Source organism: Macrotis lagotis, chromosome 4 (genome assembly GCF_037893015.1).
Source record: "Macrotis lagotis isolate mMagLag1 chromosome 4, bilby.v1.9.chrom.fasta, whole genome shotgun sequence".
NCBI classification, from domain to species: domain Eukaryota; kingdom Metazoa; phylum Chordata; class Mammalia; order Peramelemorphia; family Peramelidae; genus Macrotis; species Macrotis lagotis.
In genome coordinates this window covers 75,933,311-75,957,402 of record NC_133661.1, presented here as the reverse complement: position 1 = coordinate 75,957,402, position 24,092 = coordinate 75,933,311, and the positions used below count along the sequence as shown (strand labels likewise).

The 24,092-nt window shown below is 35.4% G+C and overlaps 1 protein-coding gene across 1 annotated transcript in view; it reads right to left on the bottom strand.

Moving 5' to 3' along the window:
• HPSE2 (heparanase 2 (inactive)) overlaps positions 1-24,092 on the bottom strand; it is a 740,263-nt gene that overhangs the window by 410,097 nt on the left and 306,074 nt on the right. The gene's annotated exons all lie outside the window — the stretch shown is intronic.

The window sequence follows — 24,092 nt, the reverse complement described above, 5'->3', positions numbered from 1 at the left end:
AAGATCTGATCTTATCCCATACACCCGTTGCATGGATAATAGATTAACAGACTGCATGAGAACCAAGGATGAACAGAGTTACTGAGTTAGGGGTCAGGGTGAGGATTTCTACTCTAGTATCACTCCTCATATATAGTTCTCAAAATTTAGGTCTAACCTGGTGGGAATGGTGCAGAACTAAAGAGATGATCATTTCTTTTTAGTTCAGTCTGCTTGTTGTACAGATGAAGTAGCTGTCCCCAAGAGAGAGATTAAATGAACGACCCTAGGTCACTTGTAATAAAGAGCAGAACTTGAGTTCCAAACTAGGTCCTTTGAATTCACATTTGGTGCTTTTTCCACTAAAGCCAGAGTGCCATTCTCAACCATGAAAGAATTGAAAGAATGACATACAACTGTATAGTTCAATGTACTTCCTGAGTCTTGGGACTTGCACTATTTACCTCAAGGATTTATTGTGGGATAAACACTTTGCCTTAAAACACTATAGAAAAGTGAAACAGTTCCTGTTCACAAGACATATAATGTAGTGAGAGGATAACACTTGCAATAGAAGTTAAATAACAAGAAAAATATTAATATGAATGTAACTGAATATTATTTTACCCAAAGAAATAACCCATACCACGAAATTTGGAGAAGCCTGGGAAGATTTCTATGAACTCCTTCAAAGTAAAATAATCAGGATTAGAAAAATGTTATATGCAATGATTTCAACAGGGCAAATGGAAAGAACAACAACTAAAATCAAAACTTGATGCTGGAAAATTCTATCATAAGCAAATTTGGACCCAAAGAAGAGATCTAATAAGACATCTCATTCTATTCTTTATAGAGGTAAGGGAGAGGGATTACAGGTATTAACTATAATATACTAAATATAAATGTTTTGGCTCATTTTGAGCAATTGTTTCTTTTTTCCTTTTTTTGGTTTTCTTTGTTATATGGAATTTTTCTCTGGGAGAAGATGGAGAGAAATGGAATGTATTGAGAAACTAAGTTGATATAAAAATAAGATATCAGTTATTTAAAATTAACAATATGACAAAAATGTTGCATTAACATAGGTACCAAATGAGCAAAGAAGAGAGAAATGTAATAAATGTTTATTAAGGAAATTTTATTTAGAATAATATTCTAAATTCTAAAAAATTCTAAAGAAAAACATTAGGAGAGAAGCACATATATATATATATATATACATACATATACATACATATATATGTATATATATCAATAGACCCAGTGCTGGACCTTGAAGCAGGAAAACCTAAGTTCAAATCTAGCTCAGACTTACTGTGTGTCATTGGGAAAAATCATCTAATTTTTTTCCCCTCAACTGTAAAGAGGAGATAATAATAGAATCTACTTCCCAGGATTATTAGGATGAATATATGTGATAATACATGTAAAATTCCTGATACAAAGTTCCTGGTACATAATATATGTAAAGTTCCTGTATAGGCACTATAGACAGGTTAGCCCTCAGATCTGAAAAAAGGAACAGCAGTGGTTTACAGTAACCAAGAAATGATATAAGGAATAGGTGGCATTTAACCTATGCCTTGAAGGATTAATAAGCCTCTATGAAATCTCAAAGAGGAAAGGACAAGGGATTACAGATTAGAGAAAAGTCAATGAATTCATCTATCTACTGATTAACAAGCAATAATTCTGTACCAAGAATGTGCTAGACCACAGTGGTAAAAAAACAAAAGTGAAAACTATCTCTGCCCTCAAGGAGGTTACAGCCTAGCTAGAATAGAAAACATTAAACATTTGTGTACACACAATAATATTTTAAGCAAAATCATAGAGAAGTTATTGAATATATGTGTTCTGGGGTCACTGAGATGAGCAAGATGTCTGGGAGGAAAAGCTGTGGGAAACAGAAAGGTAACAAAAAGTGAAGACCAGTTTGAAATCTGTGAACTATGAAGTAAGAAAACCTTCCAGGAAAAGCGTTGTTGTTTAGTTATTTTTCAGTCATATCTGAACTCTTAATGACCCCATTTGGAGTTTACTTGGCAAAGGTACTGGAGTGCTTTGTTATTTCCTTCTCCAGCTCATTTTACATATGAGGAAACTGAGGTAAGCAGAGTTGACTTGCCAGGGTCATACAGCTAGTGAGTGTCAAAGGTCAGATTTGAATTCACAAAGATGAATCTTCCTAACTCCAGACCCATCACTTCATCTCCCGAGTCACCTGGTTGCCCTGAAAAAGGGAAATATTCTCAACTGAAAAGTATCATCGAGTCATATTTTCCAACATTCATTTCTTGATGTATCAGTCACCCCATTCATGTGTGCCATGTATCTGATTCCTTGTAGCCATGGGAAAAGAGTGGCCTACAAAAATTCAATGCCTTCAATGACTCAAAAATGATTCTTATCATCATCATCATCATCATCATAATGCTGATTATAATGATAATTATTATCATTAAAGTTAATTGTTGTGAAGAGCTTTATGATTCATAAACCATTTTGCATGATATTTCATGTGATCTTCACAACTCTGTGAGGAAGGTGCTTTTATTATCTATATTTTATAGATGAGAAAATTGAAGCAAAAAGAGATAAAGGGACTTGTACAGGGTGACACAACCAAGGAATGTTTGGGGCAGGAATTCAACCCAAGTTGTCCTGCCTCCATGTCCAGGGTGCTATTTGTTCTAACATCCAGTGCTACCTCCAACAAGTGTTCCAGCCAAGAATAAAGGCAAACACTGATACAGCAAGATGAGAACATTCTACTAATGGAGCTAATTTCAAAAATACCATTGGCTCCTCCCTATTCCTCCTCCCCTTAAATACACTAATCATTTACACCCCTATAATCCCAATGGAGTACCTAATAGAGAAAGTCACTCTTTTGTTCTCCTTTTTCACAGTTTCAGACTCACAAGCTAGATAAGTAAGAGAGCCAGGGATGGAACCCTGATCTTTTAAGGCAAAGTCCAGTGTTCTTTCTAGAAGCTAAAGGATAGAGTAGAAAGAGATTTGGACCTGTAATCAAGAAGACCTGAATTCAAATCCTAATTCAGACACTCTCAGCTGTGTGATCCTGGGCAAGTCATTTTACCTCTATTTGTCTCTGTTTTTTCACCCAATAAATAGAACTCAAAATAGCATCTAACCTTTTATCAAATCTGATGATGTCTCTAAAACATTTAGAACAATGCCTGACTGGTAGAAAACGCTCAATATGCTTCCTTCCTCCTTTCTATCATATCACACTCCTTGTGTTTAGTGACTGAATATAAATTGGTGAGGCTATTTCTGACTTTAATATAAGATAGATAAAAGTTACAGTCTCTCTGAACCTCAGCTTCTTCACCTCTAAAAGGAAAAGGCTTGGACCAGATGAGGCCTCAAATCCTATCCAACAGAAATATTTTACAATTATAGTATGAACAAAGAGACAATATGATCTAAACACCTTTAAGGGAGGGACTATTTTACTTTTGACCTGAATGCTTGCAAACACTCAGGACAAATACAAACAGTCCCTTCCTTAAAGGTACCTACATCATAACATCTCCTTGTTATAAGTACTCAATTTTTTTTAATTTTAATTGAGCAAGATGGCAGAAATGTAAATGACAAGCAGGCAGGAACCAAGCAAAAGACACTGAAGGATGATGAATAGTGTGGGCAGTCTGGTAGGGGCTCCTTAGAGAGTGACACAAGACAAAATGCAAAACAGTAATTAGCATTAGGATCACCTGGATAGGGCTCCTCTTATTGTACTGTAGTACAATTAAATCCATTAAATCTCTAAGAAGGGTCCTTAGTGATAACTGAGTACCATAAGCTGCTTGGGAGCAAGGACTATTTAACTCCTGTCTTTGTATCAGCAAAGGACCAGTGCAGTGGATAGAACACTGGACTTAGAATCAGGAAGACTCATCCAATCTGGCCTCAGAAATTTACTACCTGTGTGACCCTAGACAAGTCACATAACCTTGTTAAGACTCAGTTTCCTCATCTGTAAAATGAGCTGAAGAAGAAAATGGCAAACCACTCAATTTGCCAAGAAAATACCAAATAGGTTCATGAAAAGTCAGAACTAACTGAGGGAATATTGAACAACAAAATTGTTATCAGCAACACTGAGTTACAAAGCCAGTCCCATAATAGGGGATGTTTGTTGGCTGATTCACTGCACAAGAGTGAAATGAAACTGAGAGATGGAATAATTTGCCCAAGGTTACACAGTTAATAAAAGACTTGCCTAAATTCAAGACTAGGTCATCTGACTCCAAATCCAGTGATGTTTCCAGTACACCACAATACCTTGCCATCTCTCCAAATGTTCCCTATTCTACTTGACTGATCAGAAGTATGGGATCTTGACAGTATCAGGCTTGGCAGATGGTACTGGAGACCTAGACATCTCACAGCACTGGAAATAGAGGGAACCAAGGAAAAGGTTCTCTCCTGTTGGTTATGAGGCTTCTGAAGATGTTACAGTCAAGAAGAAGGTAATTTATTATCAAAGAAGACTTCCTGAATGTCATCTTTTCCCCTCAATTTCATCTCCACTGCTCTTGCCATATGCATGTTTCATGGATGCTTTGCATCATAATGAGTATTTTATGAGTTGATGATCCTTTTACGAGAAATGGTTTACTGTGTAATCGAGCAGAGACAGAATTATCTCAAGGTTCACTTACCAGAAATTCAATTATGTACTGCTAGATGTGATTTTCACCTAGAAAATATTGAAATTTGTGGGGTTTTGTTTAAAACTCACCACATTGGTCGTGCCCCAAAAGCATCTCTTTTCTCCTCTACTTTCCATGAAGGCAGGAACAAAACAAAACAACCCCCCCAAAACCCCATGAAGACACAAAGTGTAACTGCATCTCACTGATTCACAATCAAGTATAATTTTCTTTAATTTAAATTAATTAAAATTCTATTTGCAGAATGCTTTTCATATATAAAGCATTCTGCTAGCCACCAGAAGACTGGTCTCTAGTGGCTCTAACCATCATAATCATCCTTCTCTGCCTATATTCTATTTGCATACCCTTTCTAAAATATCTTGTCCAAAACCAAATATAATATTCCAGATGTGTTCAAGCCATGGCAAGGCATGGTGAAACTTCTATTTAGTTATTGTGACACACTTGCCTCATTTTGAGCTTAATAATCCACTAATTCTCCTTTCCACATGGACTGGTATCAAGTCATACCTCCCTCATCTTGTCCTTATGAAGTTTAATTTTTAACTCTTGTAGAATTTTTTACTAGTCACTAAAAAAATTCATTTTCTATGACTCAGTTGATTGTTCTTTCTAGTCAAGTTCTTTAGGGATACAGAAATGGTCATTTTTCTTTGACACTTTATGTCATCTGCAAATATAATCAACCTACCATTTTGTATGCCAATTGTAAAAAAAAAAATACCAAAAGCAAGGACAAATTCATGGATCACCTTGCTAGAGACCTCTACCTCCAACTCTGTTAATGACCTTTTTTTAAGCCCAGATGGTTATTCAATCAGTTCTTAATTCATTCAAGTCTAGCCCACATCTTTCCAACTTGTGCACAATTACTGTGGTCCAGTACAAAGAGGAGTAAGTTTTGAGTCAAAGAATCTAGGTTCAGATCTTGGATCTTGTATTTATGACTTGGACAATTGACTCTCTGAGTTTTAATTTACTCATTGGTATAATTAAGGAGTCTAACTACAAATCTCTAGATCTCTAATCTTATAGCAAGAGAATATGAAAGACTTTAATTGGCATGCAAAAATCTGAATATGGTATTTGTCCAAAAAACCCCTTCATCTGATTGTCAAATAATCCTGTTTTAAAAGGGGGGGGGGTAAGGTGAGTTGTGATAGAGCCTTTCTTTCTATGAGTCAGACTGATGTGGTATCTGACCAGGTGAAAGGTGGGTTTCAATCCCACCTCTGATAGGGACTATATGAGTTAGGGGAAAAAAATCAATCAACTTTTGTAAGCCACAGTTTTCTCAACTATAAAATAGAAATGATAAATAAAACTTGGTCTGTTTACATCTCAGAGTTGTGTTGAGGATCAAATGAGATACTGTATATCATACTTACTTTGAAAAACATATTGCCACATAAATTTCTTGATAAAGCCTTGGCGATTCCCCACTTCATCTTCCATATGTTCATAAAACAATCCTTTTAAAATTCACATTTTATTCCCCTCCCCAGAAGAGAAACCTATATTTTACCAATTCCATCTTTCCCCTTATTTGAAAATTGAAATATTTTTGTACAATTGTGAGCCACTGAGTCTCCTCTCCATGATTTATCAAAGATGTTTGAAAATCCACAACACAATTACATCAGCTATTTCTATTGAAGAGGGTAGTTCATCTAGATTTGGTGAAGAATTCACAAAGGGAAACTGAAGGAGTTCTTTAACCATCTTTTCCTTTGCCTTGGGATACAAATCCCTATTAATTTGTTTTTGCTAGGCTTCCCAACCCAAAATGGTGTCCCAAAAGTCTTTTTTTTTTTTTTACAAGGCAAATGGGATTAAGTGGCTTGCCCAAGACCACACAGCTAGGTAATTATTATCAAGTGTCTGAGGTCGGATTTGAACCCAGGTACTCCTGACTCCAAGGCCAGTGCTCTATTAAACTATGCCAACTAGCCACCCCTTGTCCCAAAAGTCTTAATGCAGACTTAAGTTCTTATCTAAAATCTTAAAATGATGTTTAGAATTTGGGAGGATGTTCTATATATTCTTCTCAGCAGAGAAATCTGAAGTGGAATAAGAATTCGCTTCTTCTTTTTCTTTATAATTCATTATTGGAATTCGATCCAAACTGTGCAGCCAACTATTTTGTCACCTGACCTTCTTTGCTTTTTTTTTTTTTTTTTTAGGTTTTTGCAAGGCAAATGGGGTTAAGTGGCTTGCCCAAGGCCACACAGCTAGGTAATTATTAAGTGTCTGAGACTGGATTTGAACCCAGGTACTCCTGACTCCAGGGCTGGTGCTTTATCCACTGTGCCACCTAGCCACCCCCTTCTTCTTTGCTTTAATAAAGACTTTGCTTTGATTATCATTGATCAAAATGTCATTAGATTGTAATAAAACTTATAATCTTTTCTTCTAAATCCTTTTCCACTTCCTACCTTCCCTATTACCATAAATTACCCTGTTACCATTCTCCCAGGTTCTCAGGTTCATAATCTAGGAGTTATCCTCACTATCTCTTATCCCCCATATCCATGTTGTTACCAAGGTCTCTTGATGTCTTCTTTACAACATCTCTCAAACTCTTCTCTATTCTTTTCTGATGCTGCTACCACTTTGGTGCAGACCTTCATCACACCATACCTGTACTACTGCAACAGCCTGCTTGCTAGTGTATCAACCTAGTCTCTCCCCACTTCAATCTATCCTCCATTCAGCCAGTGAAGTGACTTTGCTAAAGTACAGATCTGATCATGTCACTCCCCCACTCAGAAAACTTCAGTGACTTCCTATTGCCTGCAGGCAAAATTCTCTTTTTGTCATTCAAAGTCCAAATAAAGACCCAGCCTACTTTTTCAGCCTTCTTATTCAGTGACACTGACCTCCAGGCTGTTCTATGAACAAGACACTGCATTTCTCAGCTCTGGACAATTTCTATGGATGTCTCCAAAGTCTGGAACATTCTCCATCCTCTACAAACACTATCATGGCTTCTTTTAAGTTTCTCCCCAAACCCCAGTTACAACAGGAAGCCTTCCCTGATCCCTCTTAATGCCAGTACCTTCCCCACTTTTAATATTATTTATTATTCCCTATTTATCCAGTAAATAGCTCACTTTGTGTGTGTGCGTGTGTGCATTTCCATATTGTCTCCCCTATTATTGATTGTAAACTCCTTTTGTCTTTGTATCCCCAGTATTTAGGGGGATAAACACATAATAGGTGGTTAATACCTACTTTTTGATCCAGGTCCTTCTGTACTCGACTATTACTAAGACTATTCTTATAGACAATGAGATGATTTATTGTTTCCACTGGTTTTTCAGGTGATTCTCTAGAATTCTCTCAGCATGTCATCCTGTTATCTGCAAAGAGTGACTGTTTTATTTCCTCATTGCCTACTTTTAGATCTTCTATTTCTTTTTCTTGTCTTCCTGCTATAGATAATATTTCTAGTACAATTTTGAATGATAATGATAATAAAGGACATCCCTTCTTCACTCTTGGATCTTATTGTGAAGATTTCAAATGTATCTCTCTTAGAGATGATGCTTGCTTTTGGTTTGAAATAGTCACTATCATTTTAAGGAAAGCTTCATTTATTCATTTATTCCTAGAATTTTTCATAGGAATGGGTGTTGTGTTTTGCCAAAGGCTTTTCTAGAACTTTGGTGTAGTCTTTTATTTTGTTATTATTGCTGTTGATATAATCAATTTTGCTGTCCTGCATTCTTTGTATAAATTCCACTTGGTCATGGTGTGAGATCTTTGAGATACATTACTACAATCTCCTTGCTAGTATTTTATTTAAAATTTTTGATACATATTAAATTTTTTGGTTTGTTTTTTGTGGGGTTTTTTGCAAGTCAATGGGGTTAAGTGACTTGCCCAAGATCATACAACTAAGTAAGTAGGTATTAAATCTGAGGTCACATTTAAACTCAGGTCCTCCTAACTCCAAGGCTGGTGCTCTGTCCTTTGGGTCACCTAGTTTCTCCTGTACCATATTAATTAAGGAAATTAATCTATAGTTTTCTTTCTCTGTTTTTGCTCTCCTGGTTTAGATCTCAAATCATATTTGTGTCATAAAAGAGTTGTGGAAAAACTCCTTTGCCTATTTAAAACATAGTTTATATAGTATTAAGAATAATTGATGGGGCGGCTAGGTGGCTTAGTGGATAAAGCACCGGCCTTGGAGTCAGGAGTACCTGGGTTCAAATCCGGTCTCAGACACTTAATAATTACCTAGCTGTGTGGCCTTGGGCAAGCCACTTAACCCCATTTGCCTTGCAAAAAAAAAAAGAGTAATTGTTCCTAAAACAATAAGATTCACTTATAAATTCATCTGATTCTAGGAATTTTTCTTAGGGAAATTCATTGATGATTTATTCAATTTCTTTTCTAAGATAAGATTATTTAAGTACTTACTTCCTTTCTGTTATTTGAGGCAGCTTATGCTTTTGTAAATATTAATCCATTTCACATCAATTGTCAGTTTTACTGACATATAGTTAGGCAAAATGACATTTAATAACTGATTTAATTTCATCTCCATTGGTGGTATATCTATCCTTTTCATTTTTTGATACTGGCAATTTTCTTCTCTCTCTTTTTTAAAATGGAATTAAACAATGGTTTATCTACTTTACTGTTTTTTTTAATAAAACCAGCTCCTGGTTTTAATTATTAATTCAATTTTTTTAACTTTCAATTTTAATCTTTCCTTTGATTCTTCAGGATTTCCATTTTGGTATTTAACTGGGGATTTTTATTTGTTCTTTTTCAAGTTTTTGTATTTGATCTGTTCTTTTGCAAATTTATTAATGTAAGTGTTTAGAGATTAAAATTTCCTCCAAGTACTCACAGATTTTGTAATGTGGGCTCATTGTTGTCATTGTCTTTAATGATGTCATTGATTGTTTCTATGATTTGTTCTTTGATCCACTCATTCTATAGCAATAGAATATTTAATTTCCAAATAATTTTTAACATATTTAAATAGCACTTGATTTATTATAATTTTAGTTGCATTATGTTCTGAAAAGAGTGCGTTTAATATTTCTGCTTTTATGCATTTGATTGTGAGTTTTTTGTGACTTAATACACGATCAATTTTTGTCAAGGTTCTATATACAGCTGAGAAAAAGGTCTTTTTATTGCTGTTCAGTTTTCTCCAGAAGTCTATCCCATCTAAGATTCTATTCATCTCCTTAAATTCTGCCTTATTTTGTGTTTCTATTTATATATTTATTTATCTGTGAGATCCTGCACTTGAACAGTTTGACGGTCTATTTCCTCTTATATTTCATTTCACTTTTCTTTTAAGAGTTTGGATGTGGTACTATTGGGTGCATAGGTGCTTAGTTTTGGCATTCCTTCCTTGTCTATGGTGCTTTTTAGCAAAAAGCAGTTTCCTTGCTATGCCCAAAAAAGCTATACCATTTGACCATTACTAGATCTCAACCCAAAGACATTGAAAGAAAAGGGGGAAATACCTACATACATATAAGTATTTATGACAGATCTTTTCAGGTGGCAAAGAACTGGAAATTGACATGATGCTGATGAAATACTCTTGTGTTATAAGAAAAATATGAAAAGCCTGACATGAACTGATGCACAGTGAAATGAGAAGACCCAAGAGGATATTGTACAAAATAGCCACAATGTTATAATGATGTTCCACTAAGAAAGATTTAGTTCTTTGATTAATGCAATGACCCAAGACAATTCCAAAAAAACCCTGAAGAAAAATGTTATCTATCTCCAGAGAAAAATCTGATGAATTCTGTGTATAAACTGAAGTATAGTTTCCTCACTTTATGGTCCTTGCTTTTTTTACATCATGACTAATATGAAATTATGTTTTATATGATTCATATGTATAAATGATATAATATTGCTTGCTTTCTCAGTGAGTGAGGAGCTACAGGAAGGAAATGAATTTGGAACTTAAACTTTTAAAAAATCATCAGTGTTAAAACCAAATATTTTTTAAAAGGGCAGGGAGTAGGAAGATGGAATCCTGAGTTACAGAAAATAAGTATGACAGGTTGGCTAGCTCTGGTAGTATTTGAAGAAGATTAATGGAAAATAAATCTGGAAAGGCATAATAGAGTCAGACTGTGAAGGGCTTTAAACACTAAAGCTGGAGTTTGTATTTTTTCTTGGATGAGAAAGAGCTTTGTGCTATATTTCCCAGTCAATAAACATTTCAGAGGAATAGCTCTATTTTTTGGGAGACTTTGCCTTATCTCTTTAGAGGATATACTTTCAGATGTACTGTCATCCAATTTCAACTGGATTCAAAAAAGCGTTCTCCTCTAAAGCTAGTTCCAAAAACAATTTATTAGTCCCTTGTAGATAATGAAAGTTTCCTCAAAAACAATATCATAGTTCTATAAAATTCTTTTCAAATTGTATTCCATTGAATCCAAACCACAACACTGTGAAATAAGTATATAATTCCCACTTTCCAGATGAATAAACTGAGGCTCACTTAAGATTAATGACTTGCATTAGATGCATATACACAAATATAGTATTTATATAGAGTTCCCTTTCAACACAAATATGCTGCCCCAAGACTTCTAGGCTTTATAAATAGAATCCTGATAGTTGAATAAATTTCCTCTTTGTCTCAAGATTATTTTGCAACCTACACTAAAACCAGTTCTTCTTCCTTAGTCTTCCATCATAATCTACATTGTCGGATATTTTGTTCTTATTTTCTTTGGAGAGCAAGATCTCTTTCTCTTCTCCTTTTTCCTTTTTCTCTAAGTGATGCCATTTATTCTTATGGGTTCAATCATCACTTGAGCTCTAAATTTTTCTTTGAATTCCAGTTTAACAGCCCCAATTTTTAGCTAATTATTACCACTATATCTCAACAGTACCTCAAACTCAGCATGCACTTGACTGAATTATTGTTAACCTTTCAATCTCTCTCTTCTCCCAACTTCCCGCTTTCTATTGATAGCACCACCATTCTCCCAGTCATCTATGCTCAAAAACACAGACTTCTTTGATTCTTTCCTTGTTCTAATGCTTAATACTTCATGTCCAACCATTATCTAAACTAATCAACCACCAATGTAGTGGGTATTTTGTTAGGTGCTGGGAGATAAATCATTTAAAAATCTATCCATCCACATCGCTAGCACAGTACCTTCAAAAAGAGGCACTTAAACTTTGAATGGATATGCATATGGATTGATAAATACTTATGAACTTTGTGACCCTGATCAAATCATTTAACTGCTGTCTGCCTCAGTTTCCTTTTCTGTAAAATGGGAATTCTTTAAAGAAATGTTGTACAAACTCTAAAGCACTATATAAATGCTAGGTATTAACATTATTACTATTACGTCTACAGTACATTAATCTCCTTCTGAGCCAACTAACAGAAAATATGAAAACTCAGTCTATCAGCTATCACCTTCTCTGAAATGACTAACATTTAGAGTACCTTACCCTAATTGAGAGTTCCTGGATATATGGTAAAGTTTTGGATTTTCCTACCCTCCCTACTTAGGTCTGGAAAGACTTTGTGTGGGAGAGCATAGGGGGAATGCTGAAGTCAGATATATATATATATGTATATATATATATATATATATATATATATATACATATATATATATAATTTAATTCAATTTTTATGAAAATATCTGAGAAATATGAATCTGAAATCATTTATGTCTTTAACAATCAAAAGGTATGTTTCTAAATAGCTGGAGAGAGCTTCCTTTTCTTATGCATTATGCTCTGTGATATCAAGGTAGATTTGCAACCAATTTGTCATTTGGATCAATAGACTGGCACTTGGTGCAGTAGAAAAGGGACTGCATTTGGGATCTAATGTGTAATCCTGCACAATCAATCAATCAACAAACATTTAATAATTACTTATTATGTACCACATACTGTACTAGACATTTAATAATTCAAAGACAAAAATGAAACAATCCTTGCCCTTATGGAGTTTACATTTTACTGGGGATGATAATACATACATATATAAGTGTATACAAAATATATACAAAGTAATTTGTAAAAAGATAAAGTCATGGAGGGGGTGGTACTAGAAACTGGGGAAATCAAAAGATTTCATTGTGCAGTGAACTTTTAAAGAACTAATTTCTCTTGACCTCAGTTTCCTCATCTGCAAAAAAAGATTAAATTATATGAATTCCATAGTCTTCACCTGTATACGATGATTTTTATATCACAAGGCAAAAGTTAAAGGTGATGAGAGGTCATCTTAATTCTATGAATATTTGAAGAAGATCACAAATCAAAATTTTGGAAACTGCCATATCAAGTGCCATTTCATGAAACAAGGACATAGAATCTCTGACCTAATATAAGTCAATTACAAAAGAATTATTTCCAGGTGTATGATGTCCATTGCTGAAAGAATTTAGACTGAATAGAATTTAGCATGTGAATTTAAAATGTATAGACTCTTGAGTAACTACTTTGTCATTCATCTCCTCCATGCCCTGCCCTGTGACAGCAGCAAGGGCATGGAGTACTCATCTATTAAAAGACCAGCTTGCTTGCAACTGGCACATTTTTGTCCATGGCTCTGCAAGTGAAAAGATATGATTTCAGTGAGGTGTAGGGAAGGGCCAAGATTCCCTCTTTGCCCTGATATCATGGTGATTCTACCCATATGACAACTGTAATTTCCAATGAGGAGAGTTGACTCCCCAGACCCGGCAGTCTCTGCTTCTTTTCAATCCTTTGTATAGGTTTATAGTTCCATGAATGAGAGTTTCAAAATCAATGTAATGGCATGGTGATGATTGGTTGTGGTGAAATGCAAATGGACAACTCTGATATCTAAATAGTTAATAGGAACCTGGCTCCTTTTTCAGTAAGAAAAGTATCAAAAGTGAGTAGGACAATGCCAAAAAGTATTGCAAAATTAAATTATATTCTGATACAGGTGATGAGAACCACAAAAATAAGGTCACTGAGTTCTATTTATGCATTCTGTGATTTCTCCAGTGTTAAGGATTTGTATATGAATATGACTTGTCCATACCAAATACCAAATTTTGGAGAAGCTCTAGACTTCTGAGGCCTGATTTTTACTATGCCCAGATTAGCTTAATTTATAAAATAGTGTAATAATAGAGAACCTCATTCTCTTTATATGATATCAGATTTGCCCAAAACTGAGGAATGACTAGATACAAAACAGGATTCATTTCCTGCTTCAGGGCCTCTAAATGCTATAATATTACTTTATATTTTAACAAAAATTGTTTTCTAAAGTATCTTTATTACCTCATTCGATTCTCCAAAAAAGCCTGTGAGGGGAGGTAGCCAGTGTGTTTATTATTATTCCCATTTTTTTAGATGAGGAAATTGAGACTCATGGGAGTTGACACTTACTTAGTCTTAAATCACCTCAGTAGAACCTGTCAAAGGTAGAATACAAAATAGTCGTAAAACCCAGTACTCTTTCTACTAAACCATACTGAAAATTCAGGGCCACACTTAAATTTCTTTTAATTATCAAATGTACTTTATAGGTAACAATGAATTATTAGGACTTAGCTTTGGCATTATTGATATTATTTATGGGATAAGCAGAGGAATTAGACATTTCACAGTAAACCCTGGTTAAGGTAATTATCTTTACCAATGTAGTTCTTGACTAATGTTACCTTCCCTGAGACATAGAATCTTAAACGAGTTACCTAGTGTAATTGGGGGAAATGCACACACACACACACACACACACACACACACACAGAGAGAGAGAGAGAGAGAGAGAGAGAGAGAGAGAGAGAGAAAGAAATTACTTAGCATACCAAGAGCTGAAGTAATGTGTCCAGGGTCACATAGTATGGTGTCCAAGACAACCGCTTAATCCAGGCTTTTCTAGCTTTCAGACTGAATCTTTAACTACTATACTACATTGTCTTTTCCTAGGTTAATAATAATTAGTATTGTATTTTATTATTAACAATAAACAGCAGGCTCCATGTCCTGCTTATCTCTAGTGCCTAGCAAAGCAGCTCTGCATGGTAAGATTAAAAGGGTGAATTGAACTTCACTTGAGGAAGAGACAACCAGTTCGCTAATGGAGACAACATGGCAGATGTGGCCTGGGAAGATTTCCTTGTTTTGATTTGCCACATGATTATTAACAGACGTTTGTAAGTGACTAGAGGGATTTTCCCCCCAATAAAATCAATTAAAAGGAATTTGGCAAGAGCTGCCTAATGAGGTTGAAATGGAGGATGACCTTCTCCTTTGCCATGAAAGAAAGAGAAATAAAATGTGAGGTGCCAAAACATAGGTAACACATTGGAATAATTTAATTCTACATCCCCTTTAGTCGTTATGGATCACTGGCCTTCTATGGTTCTTTGCAGTTGGATTATTAACAGGTTCCAGTCTTTATGGATAATTTTAATTGGCAGATGTCTAAGTAAATTCCATTTCTAGATAATAGACACGAAAGGAAAATGTATCCAGGAGGTGTTTCAGGAGGCTCTAGATCTCGGCAGACCTCACCCTACTTTAATTGGAATCCTATATAAATTGAATTTTGTTTGTTAAGTTTAAACAACTGGAATTTTAATTTGAAAAGCACAAAAGGAAGAAATGTGGAACACATTGTTCAAAGCACTCATTATTTGGGCCACATTGCAATATTTGGTTAAATAGCATAAGGTCAAAGTTTTATAAAAGTCATTACATAGGGGAGGGATATGCTCACTTCCATATGAGGGTAGCTTCCCTCTGAGCTTATAGCTATGCATCTACCAAAGACCAATGGGTTCCAGAAAGAGACCAATGATCAATAAGAAAAACTAACAGCTGGCACTGTAAGATAACCCAAAAGGATTTTCACAAGGTGGGACAATTTCAGGAGACCACAGAGCATTTCTGTAAAAAGGATTTTTCCTCAGATATACAGCACATAGTCTATCAGCCTAATCAAAATCAACATCTTCTTGTGTTTTTATATATGAAACCCAAGTGAAGGAAGAAATTGAAAAGCATTAGGTAATTGAGATACAAATGCAAAAGCCCTCAAAGAGCTTCCTTTCTAAATGAGGAGTGATGACTATGGAAGAATATTTTCTTTTGGAAAACTACAAAGTTGCTAAGCAGAGTCATAGAAAAGTAGGTTGACACTAAATGGAGATTTATGGTATCACAACAGTGCAGCTGAGTGAGGAGTAGACATTGGTAGCATATCACTGACATCATTTTCCATGTCCTGGATGAAAGTAGAGACTGTAATGTTTACCATATCTGTCAATAATATAAAACTTGGAAGGATAGTTAATGCAATAAATGACAGTTAGGACCCTCAAAGACCTCAACATGCTAGAATGATAGGTTGAATCTAATAAGGTTAAATTTAATTGAGATGTCTAAAGTCCTACAGTTGCATAAGATTTTACATTTATATTAAATATATCATAAATGCCATACATTTATTCATTATTAACACTAAATACTTTAGTTATAAGTATATATAAATTATATATAAATGTAAGTATAAATTATATGTAAATATAAATGAATTATTTTAAATAGAAAAATTCCAAAAAATCGACTTATCAAATAATAATAAATATAATACAAAAAATCTGAGGTGGAAAAAGTACTCACATGTTCTCTATTTTATCATCAAAACCACACTAGGGAATAACAACACTAACAGGCATCGTATTGGACTTTAAGAATTATAATACACTTCACAAATATTATCTCATTCTCACAACAACACTAGGAGGTAAATGCTATTATTCCATTTAAAAGATGAGAAAAGTGAGACAGAGGTTTATTTGCCTAGGGTCACATACTTAGAGAATGTCCAAGTCCTGATTTAAACTCATTCTAGGCCTACTGCACCATTCCATTTAATGATTCTCATCCAGCATTCTATCATTACTTAATGAGTATCAAGTCCAGGATCCACAAAACCACATAGATACCTCTATACAACATTATGGAAGGATATTTAAATAACAATTAATATGTGTATGTGGGGTGGGAGCTGGGGATTTTAGTGAACTCTATGCTCAACACAAATTGACGATGTGACATAACGTGTTATCTTTGGTCAGATCATGTCTAGAATACTGTGTTCTAATCTGAGTGTTGCAGTATCGGAAGGACATTGATGAGTTAAAGTATGTTTAAAGGAAGACAACCAGGTTAAGGGGCTTCAAGACCATCACCTCTCAGTCAAAGAAATGTCTAGCATGGAGAAAAGACTAGTTAAAGGAAATGTTTGAATTGTCATTAGATATTTAAAAGCCTTTTTATGTAGAAGAGGCACTGACACACTCTGCTTGACCCCAGAGAATAAAACCAGAAACAACAATGAGAAGTTGTATAGACTTAAGATTAGACTTGATGTTAGTTCTGACCATTCAGAACTATCCAAGAATGCAGTAGGCAGAACAGGAAGTTCATGGGATCTCTCTTACTGAAGATTTTCAGACAAGGGTTATTGTGGAGGAGATTCTCAGCTCTTTCCAGTTCTAAGATTGTGTATCTCACACAAAGGCTCAAATAGACCATATGGATTTGCCTAATACAGACAGCATCTCCCACCATGTTGCTTTCCTGTCATTAGTCTATACATAATTTTTCCTGAGAATTGTGCTATTGTTAGACATATTAGCATTATGTTTCTCATTTTTTAATTATATTCATTTTACATTTGAGGGAACTGAGGCAAAGAAAAGTTAAGAGACTTGTTCAAAATCAGAAAGCTAAGAAGTGTCTAAGACTGGATTTGAACTCAAGTTCTCTTGATGCCAGATCCAAAACTTTGTCAGTTGAGCTTCTGGGTGTCCAAGGTTTTTAAGGGTAGGGAGGGATTGCTTCATTACTTTTTATCTTTGTATAACGCCGCTTGTGGTTTGATAGTATAAAAGTAGTATTTCTGTATCTGTGGTCTGGGAAAGAGAAAGGGGGAAAAGGGGGAGTGAAAAGCAGGGATGGATTATTAGATGAGGGATTGTTTAGGTTCAATTTAATTTGTAATTGACTTTAGTTTAATAGTCCTGGAATTCTGTATACAATGGTTAAATTGCTAGATTCACTTTAATTTAAATCAGGAATTATGTAATTTTATTAGGGTTATTGAATTGCACTTTCAGACAAGAAGGAAACTTACACTGTTTTATAAGCTAAAATCAACTTCCTTGATGTTGTCATCCTTTGGTCACAGAACATGCAGACAAAACAAAGTCTAATGTGGATGATCTTGAACAGAGCTATTCCTCAATAGATAAGTGGCCAAAGCATATGAGTAAGACATTAATAGGACACCCTCCCTGCCATTTATGACTCTTAATGAAACATAATAATAATTTTACTATTAAAAGCTCATTGAAGGGGCGGCTAGGTGGCACAGTGGATAAAGCACCGGCCCTGAAGTCAGGAGTACCTGGGTTCAAATCCAGTCTCAGACACTTAATAATTACCTAGCTGTGTGGCCTTGGGCAAGCCACTTAACCCCATTGCCTAGCAAAAACCTAAAAAAAAAAAGCTCATGGAAGGGTCTTGGTATATTATATAGAAAGTTGGCATCAAAATCAGAAAATTCTTGAATTCAAAAATCTTACCTCTAAAACACTGGTACTATGATCCTGGTTAAGTCACTTAAACTTTCAATGATCTGGGCAGTTCTCTAAAGTTCCTTAGTGAATGCAGGGAAGATATTGACTAGTGCTGGTGGAGAGAATGCTCTCACCTTAGAATTCTCCATACCCAACAAATCTCAGGTCCAGTTTCACTATCTACCTAGTGATAATGTCAAAACCCAGCCTTAATCATTAATGTTTATCTTTTCAATTAATGATTAAAGAACATTTTGGTAGATCCTAGAACTAGCTGGCTTATACTGTAATGTTATCAAACTCAGATAGAAATAGTACTGCATATAAGGATCCTTACAGATCATATTTTGACTTAAAAGCCACAATTACCGTTATCTGGGTTTTATTGAATTTTTGCTCATTTGTTAAATATTTCCCAATTACATCTTAGACTAGTTTCAGTTGTACTCAAGAGTATTGAAGGTTGAATGTCAGGCCTAAGCTAATGAGTTCTGAGAAAATGGATTTGGGTGGTGTAAATAAGTAAAGGGAGTGAACTCCCTCAATATACATTTTTTTTTTTGAGCCATCAGGTGGAAATGAAAGGTAGAGACATTAAGGCTAAGTTGCTTCCCTTGGACCTGATTAAGGAAGAAATTGAGAAAGAGAAAATACAACTACATTTCAAAACTGGGGGCCATGCAGGGGAGAGTAGTCCTCCCATGTAGCCCAATTGCAGCACACTATACCTAGTTTTTAACAAACAATTTGATAAATAATCTCAGTTCTTAGGAAAAGGTAAAGAGACATGGTCTAGATGATATTACAACTGAATTAATTCAGAATTTGTTAAATGGTCAGACTCAAAGAGTAATCTTTTAATGGCTCAATTTTCTTCTTAGCAGGAAGTCTTTAGTTGAAGCTATAAGCTGTGTACTCTATGTAGTGCTGCTTCAGGCTTAATTCTGAAATTGAGGAAGCTTGCTTAGTGCCATTGGCTTCTGCTTTTTATATGTCTGGCTCCTTTAGGCATCTGTCAGAAAAGGCATTCAGGAGCCCTGATAAAATTCAAGTAATTATCTGGAATCTATGATCACATTAGCATAAACATTATGGGGAACAGGATCCATAGCTTTTGATGAACTAAAGACAAACAGAAGAAGGTATCAAGCATTTATTAGGCATGCCCTATTTACCAGTACTGTGCAAAGAATTTTATAAATATTATCTCATCTGAGGAAAAGATAAGTCTCTAAGAAGAGTAGGCCTATTGCAAGGTATCAGTGACCCAGGACTCCTCTTCCTGGAATAGCTTCATTGTCCTGATGTTTTCTTTCATTTCTTGTCCTGCTACCAGCTAGTCTGATTCTGCTTTTAATGTGGTCAAGGGTCCCAGATAATATATTTGTGTCTGAAGACAGAGTATGACCGAGTTCTCTTAACTGTCTCCTCATCTTAAAAATAATGAGACTGTTGGACAAGATAAACCCTATGGTTATTTTCTAGATTCCTTCTATATCTATGATCTTACATAAATTCTAAATTTATAAGGCAGGCGAGTAGCCCAATTTATAGAGCTCTGGCCCCTAAGTCAAATACAGCTTCAGACACTTATTAACTGTATGACCCTGGGAAAGTCATTTAAATTATGCCTGTCTCCATTTCCTTACCTATAAAATGGGAATAATAACAACACTTACCTCTCAGGTTTATTGTGATGATAAAATAAAATAATATTTCTTAAGAAGTGCTTTGCATGGGGTGGCTAGGTGGCATAGTGGATAAAGCACCGGCCTTGGAGTCAGGAGTACCTGGGTTCGACTCTGGTCTCAGACACTTGATAATTACCTAGCTGTGTGGCCTGGGGCAAGCCACTTAACCCCATTTGCCTTGCAAAAACATTAAAAAAGTGCTTTGTAAACTCTTACAATGCTAATTATCATTACTGTCATCATCATCATCATCATCATCATCATCATTACTTCTGGAGATAAAGCCTCAGTCCAAATGGTAGAATGAGTGGTGGAAATTTCAAGCAGTAGGGTAGGAACAATTTTTGGGGCAGGCAGGATAAACACAACCTAGCTTCTAAACTAAGAACTTCTTTCTCCTTTTTAATGCCATTACCTGAATACCTGCATCTAATAGATGAACTCCCTCATTCCACAGAAATCTTTAACAGAATAATTAGATTTGGAACTGGAAAGTCCCTTAGTGTATTAATTCAACTTCCTTTCATCAACTGAAGTTACTAAAGCTCAGAGAAGTTGACTTACCCAAAGTCACCTAAGTAATGAGTTGCAGAATATGGAAAGACTAGTGATTCTGGAGTCTGAGGTCCTGGGATTGAAACACACCATAGTTTTGGATTCTGTCTTTGAGTTCACATCATACTGCCTCCTCCCATCACTTCCATAATGATAAGCACATGCCCTTTGCCTCCAGCAAGACTCTTTTGACATTCTTTCTGCTGAGTTTCTTAAAAAAAAAAATCTCCAGACTATGGAATGGTTGTCATCCCCAACCCACAGAATATTTCTGCCTCAGGTCTTAGGGTTCTACTTCTGACTCTAGACCACTGGGAAGTTCCAGATGGAATATGACATTGTAGGACTTTGCTAGATTGGACTTAAGAGACCATCTGTGCCAAACTCCACATTTTCCCAAAGGATTTCTTATGTAAAAGGAATTGTGCCCAGCAACACTTTTTTCTGGGATTAATTTCCAAACCTTCAAGGCAAGGTGATTGCATTTAAAAAGCTTGTAAGTGTTTTTTAAGACTTTCTAAGACTGTCTTCTGACAATGACCTACCCGGGGCCCTATATATCCATTGCCATGATATGGCAGCTGATTCCCCCTTCAAAGCCAATGGAGGGAATGACTGATGATTTTTTTTTTGCACTTTGTGAGCTGGGGATCTGGTATTTTTCAAACTAAAACATTCTAACTGAAAATTGTCCTAAGAAAAAGGAAATGTTTCAATTTCAAATCCTTAATTAAAACCATATTCATAATTCTCCGTATTTAAAGAGAAAGTTAGAGAAGAAATTTACTTTTGCACATCACAGAGATTATAATAAACACAGAACCCTGCCAAAGGGATGCCTCCAGCTGTACTGAAAGAGCATGGGAGTGTACCAGGGCCGTAGCTCTGACAAGAGGAGGCCGAAGGCAGGATCATGTGCAGAGTGGCAAACAACCCTAATGCAAAACTCATGTGTCCTGTTGGAGTTTGGCTCTGCAGAAACACAGCCACCCCTCCCACCACCAGTGTATATATACACACACACATATACACACTTACACGTAACATATAGATATATATAGATATAGATATATGTATATACATATGTATATATATATATATATATATATATATATATGTACACACACACACACATACTTCAGGCACATACAAATGCATAGACAGTCACATAGCTTTCCACATCAGGCTCCTAGGTGGCACAGTGGATAGAGTACTGTCTCCGGAATCAGCAGGACCTGAGTTCAAAACTGACTTCACATACTTAATAAAAACTTAACCTAGCTGTGTGATCTTGGGCAAGTTACTTAACCCCCATTGCTTTGCCAAAAACAAAAAAAGAAATAAAAAGAGAAAGAAAAACAAAAGCTTTCCATGTGCCAGGAACTATAATGAGCACTAAGGCTAGAAAGAAAGACAAAAAAAAAAATGTCCCTATCTTCAGGAAGTTTAAATTCTCATGGGAGCAACAACATGTAAACAAGTAAACTATAGCTACAAGACAGACATATGGATATAAAGAAAGACAAAGATAACTAGACAGAAACATGGATCCAACCACATATGCACTCACACACACAGATACACAGATGAATATACATACAGGCAAGTCATAATTAGGGATTTGGGTATTCAGCTGAAAAGACAAGAAGAATTTGCAGCATAAAACACCACTTAAATCAAATTTTAAAAATTTATTCTATGAAAAAATCAAGAAATTATATAAATTCAATAGAAAAGAGGAGATTAATTATAAAAGTGGCTGATTACATGCTATTTTAATTAATTAATTACTCTTGTTAACCAGATAATTAATTCAACTGTTTGTTGCACTCTCTAAATTTCATTGCCCTAGGACAAAGTCCCAGCTGTCTTGCCCAAGTTATGTATGTGCTGCATGTCTTTGTACATAGGTATATAAATACAGAGAGCCACACCCATATAAGGGAAACTTTGCTTTTTAGTGGAAGTTCAAAAATCCTAGCTCCTAAGTTTACTTGTAGATCTCATGGGCCACATATATTTGTTCTATAAAGCTTGCCTATAGAATGGCAGCACTAACAAATAAGAATTATCTCCCTGGGTCCTTCAGTCACTGAACTTATTGCAGTCTGAAATTTCCCAAGACACAGATCTTCAATTGCCACTCCCCACTGGAAGAGGTTTTATTTTCGCCAGATTTATTTTGCCAGAATGAGTTTTGGCAAAGTTTTATTTCAAATAGGTTACATTTCTTAAAACCATATGTGTGTATGTCTACACAAATACATCCTTCTAATGGCTAAGAAAAAAAAACTGTCCCAATCTAACACCTGCATGTCTTATAAAAAGTTTAGCTTTCACCTAGTTGCCTAGGTAAATGGGTTAATTCCTCAAAATCCCACAGCTACATTCAGAAGACACCCATTCCACCAACAGCCATCTATTAGACATCATGGAGATAGACACCAAAGACAGAGAAAAAAATTTGTTTTTGAAGAACCAGAACAAACACACAGGCAAAAATCTTAAGAACAGTTTGAAATATATAAGCAAATATAAACTGAACATTTACATAAGGAGACAATTAAAATAAAGTAGGGTTAAACAGGGCAAGTTTCTAGAAGGTGAGTTTTGAAGACAGTAATAAAAAGAACAAAATAAGAGTTTTCAGGTTGAAAAAGTGGTAATGCAAATAGCATGGAAGAAGAAAATTCAAGTAGTCAATAGACGTCTCACCTTGGACTCTGACTCACACCAACTGGATGAACCTGGGAAAATTATTTTAGACGCTCAGAATGCTTTAAGGATATCAATTGAAGAGCTGCTGAACTATGTCAATGGAAGGAAATTCCATATCAGAAATTCCAATATCTACATAGTAACAGATTAAAAACTGTCCTTGAAATAGTGTTAATATCTATCTAATGCCACTGGAAAGGGGTACAGTCACTATCCCTTTGCCATCAAAAACAAAAACTTCTCAGTCACCTCTCACTCTAAAGAGATCATGATCACCACAGCTGCTGAGGAGGAAGAAGCAGGAAGAGTAAGTTGGAGAAGAGATTGAATGGGAAAAATTATATCATTTGAGTAGCTTCCAATTATAATAATATTCCAAATATAATAATATTCTCTATAAAGAATTCTCTATAAGGAAATACCAGTTGTCTCAAATGCTGTCACCTCCATGGGAAAAAGTTCTGGGTACATCAGCTAGGAGCTAGGTGAACACACACCCAGAAAGATGAAAATAGGATTTTTATAGGTAGTAGTTGATTTCTAGGGTCTCTTTCAAGGTAGAAATTCTTCAGTCTTGAAATAATGTGTTTGTGTGTGTTTGTGTGTGTGTGTGTGTGTCTATGTGTATGTTTGTGTATGTGTGTGAGTGAATGAGTTTTACCCTTGGAGCAGCTCCCAACCTTCACCCTCATATACACTATGGCAACCCAACTAAATTCTGTTCAGTTTGTTCTGTCAGATGACTGACAATCCCTCTGGCATTATTCACATTTTCCCTAGTTTATCAACATTCCTTAGTGCCAGTTGCCACCTTTTGGCCAATACCT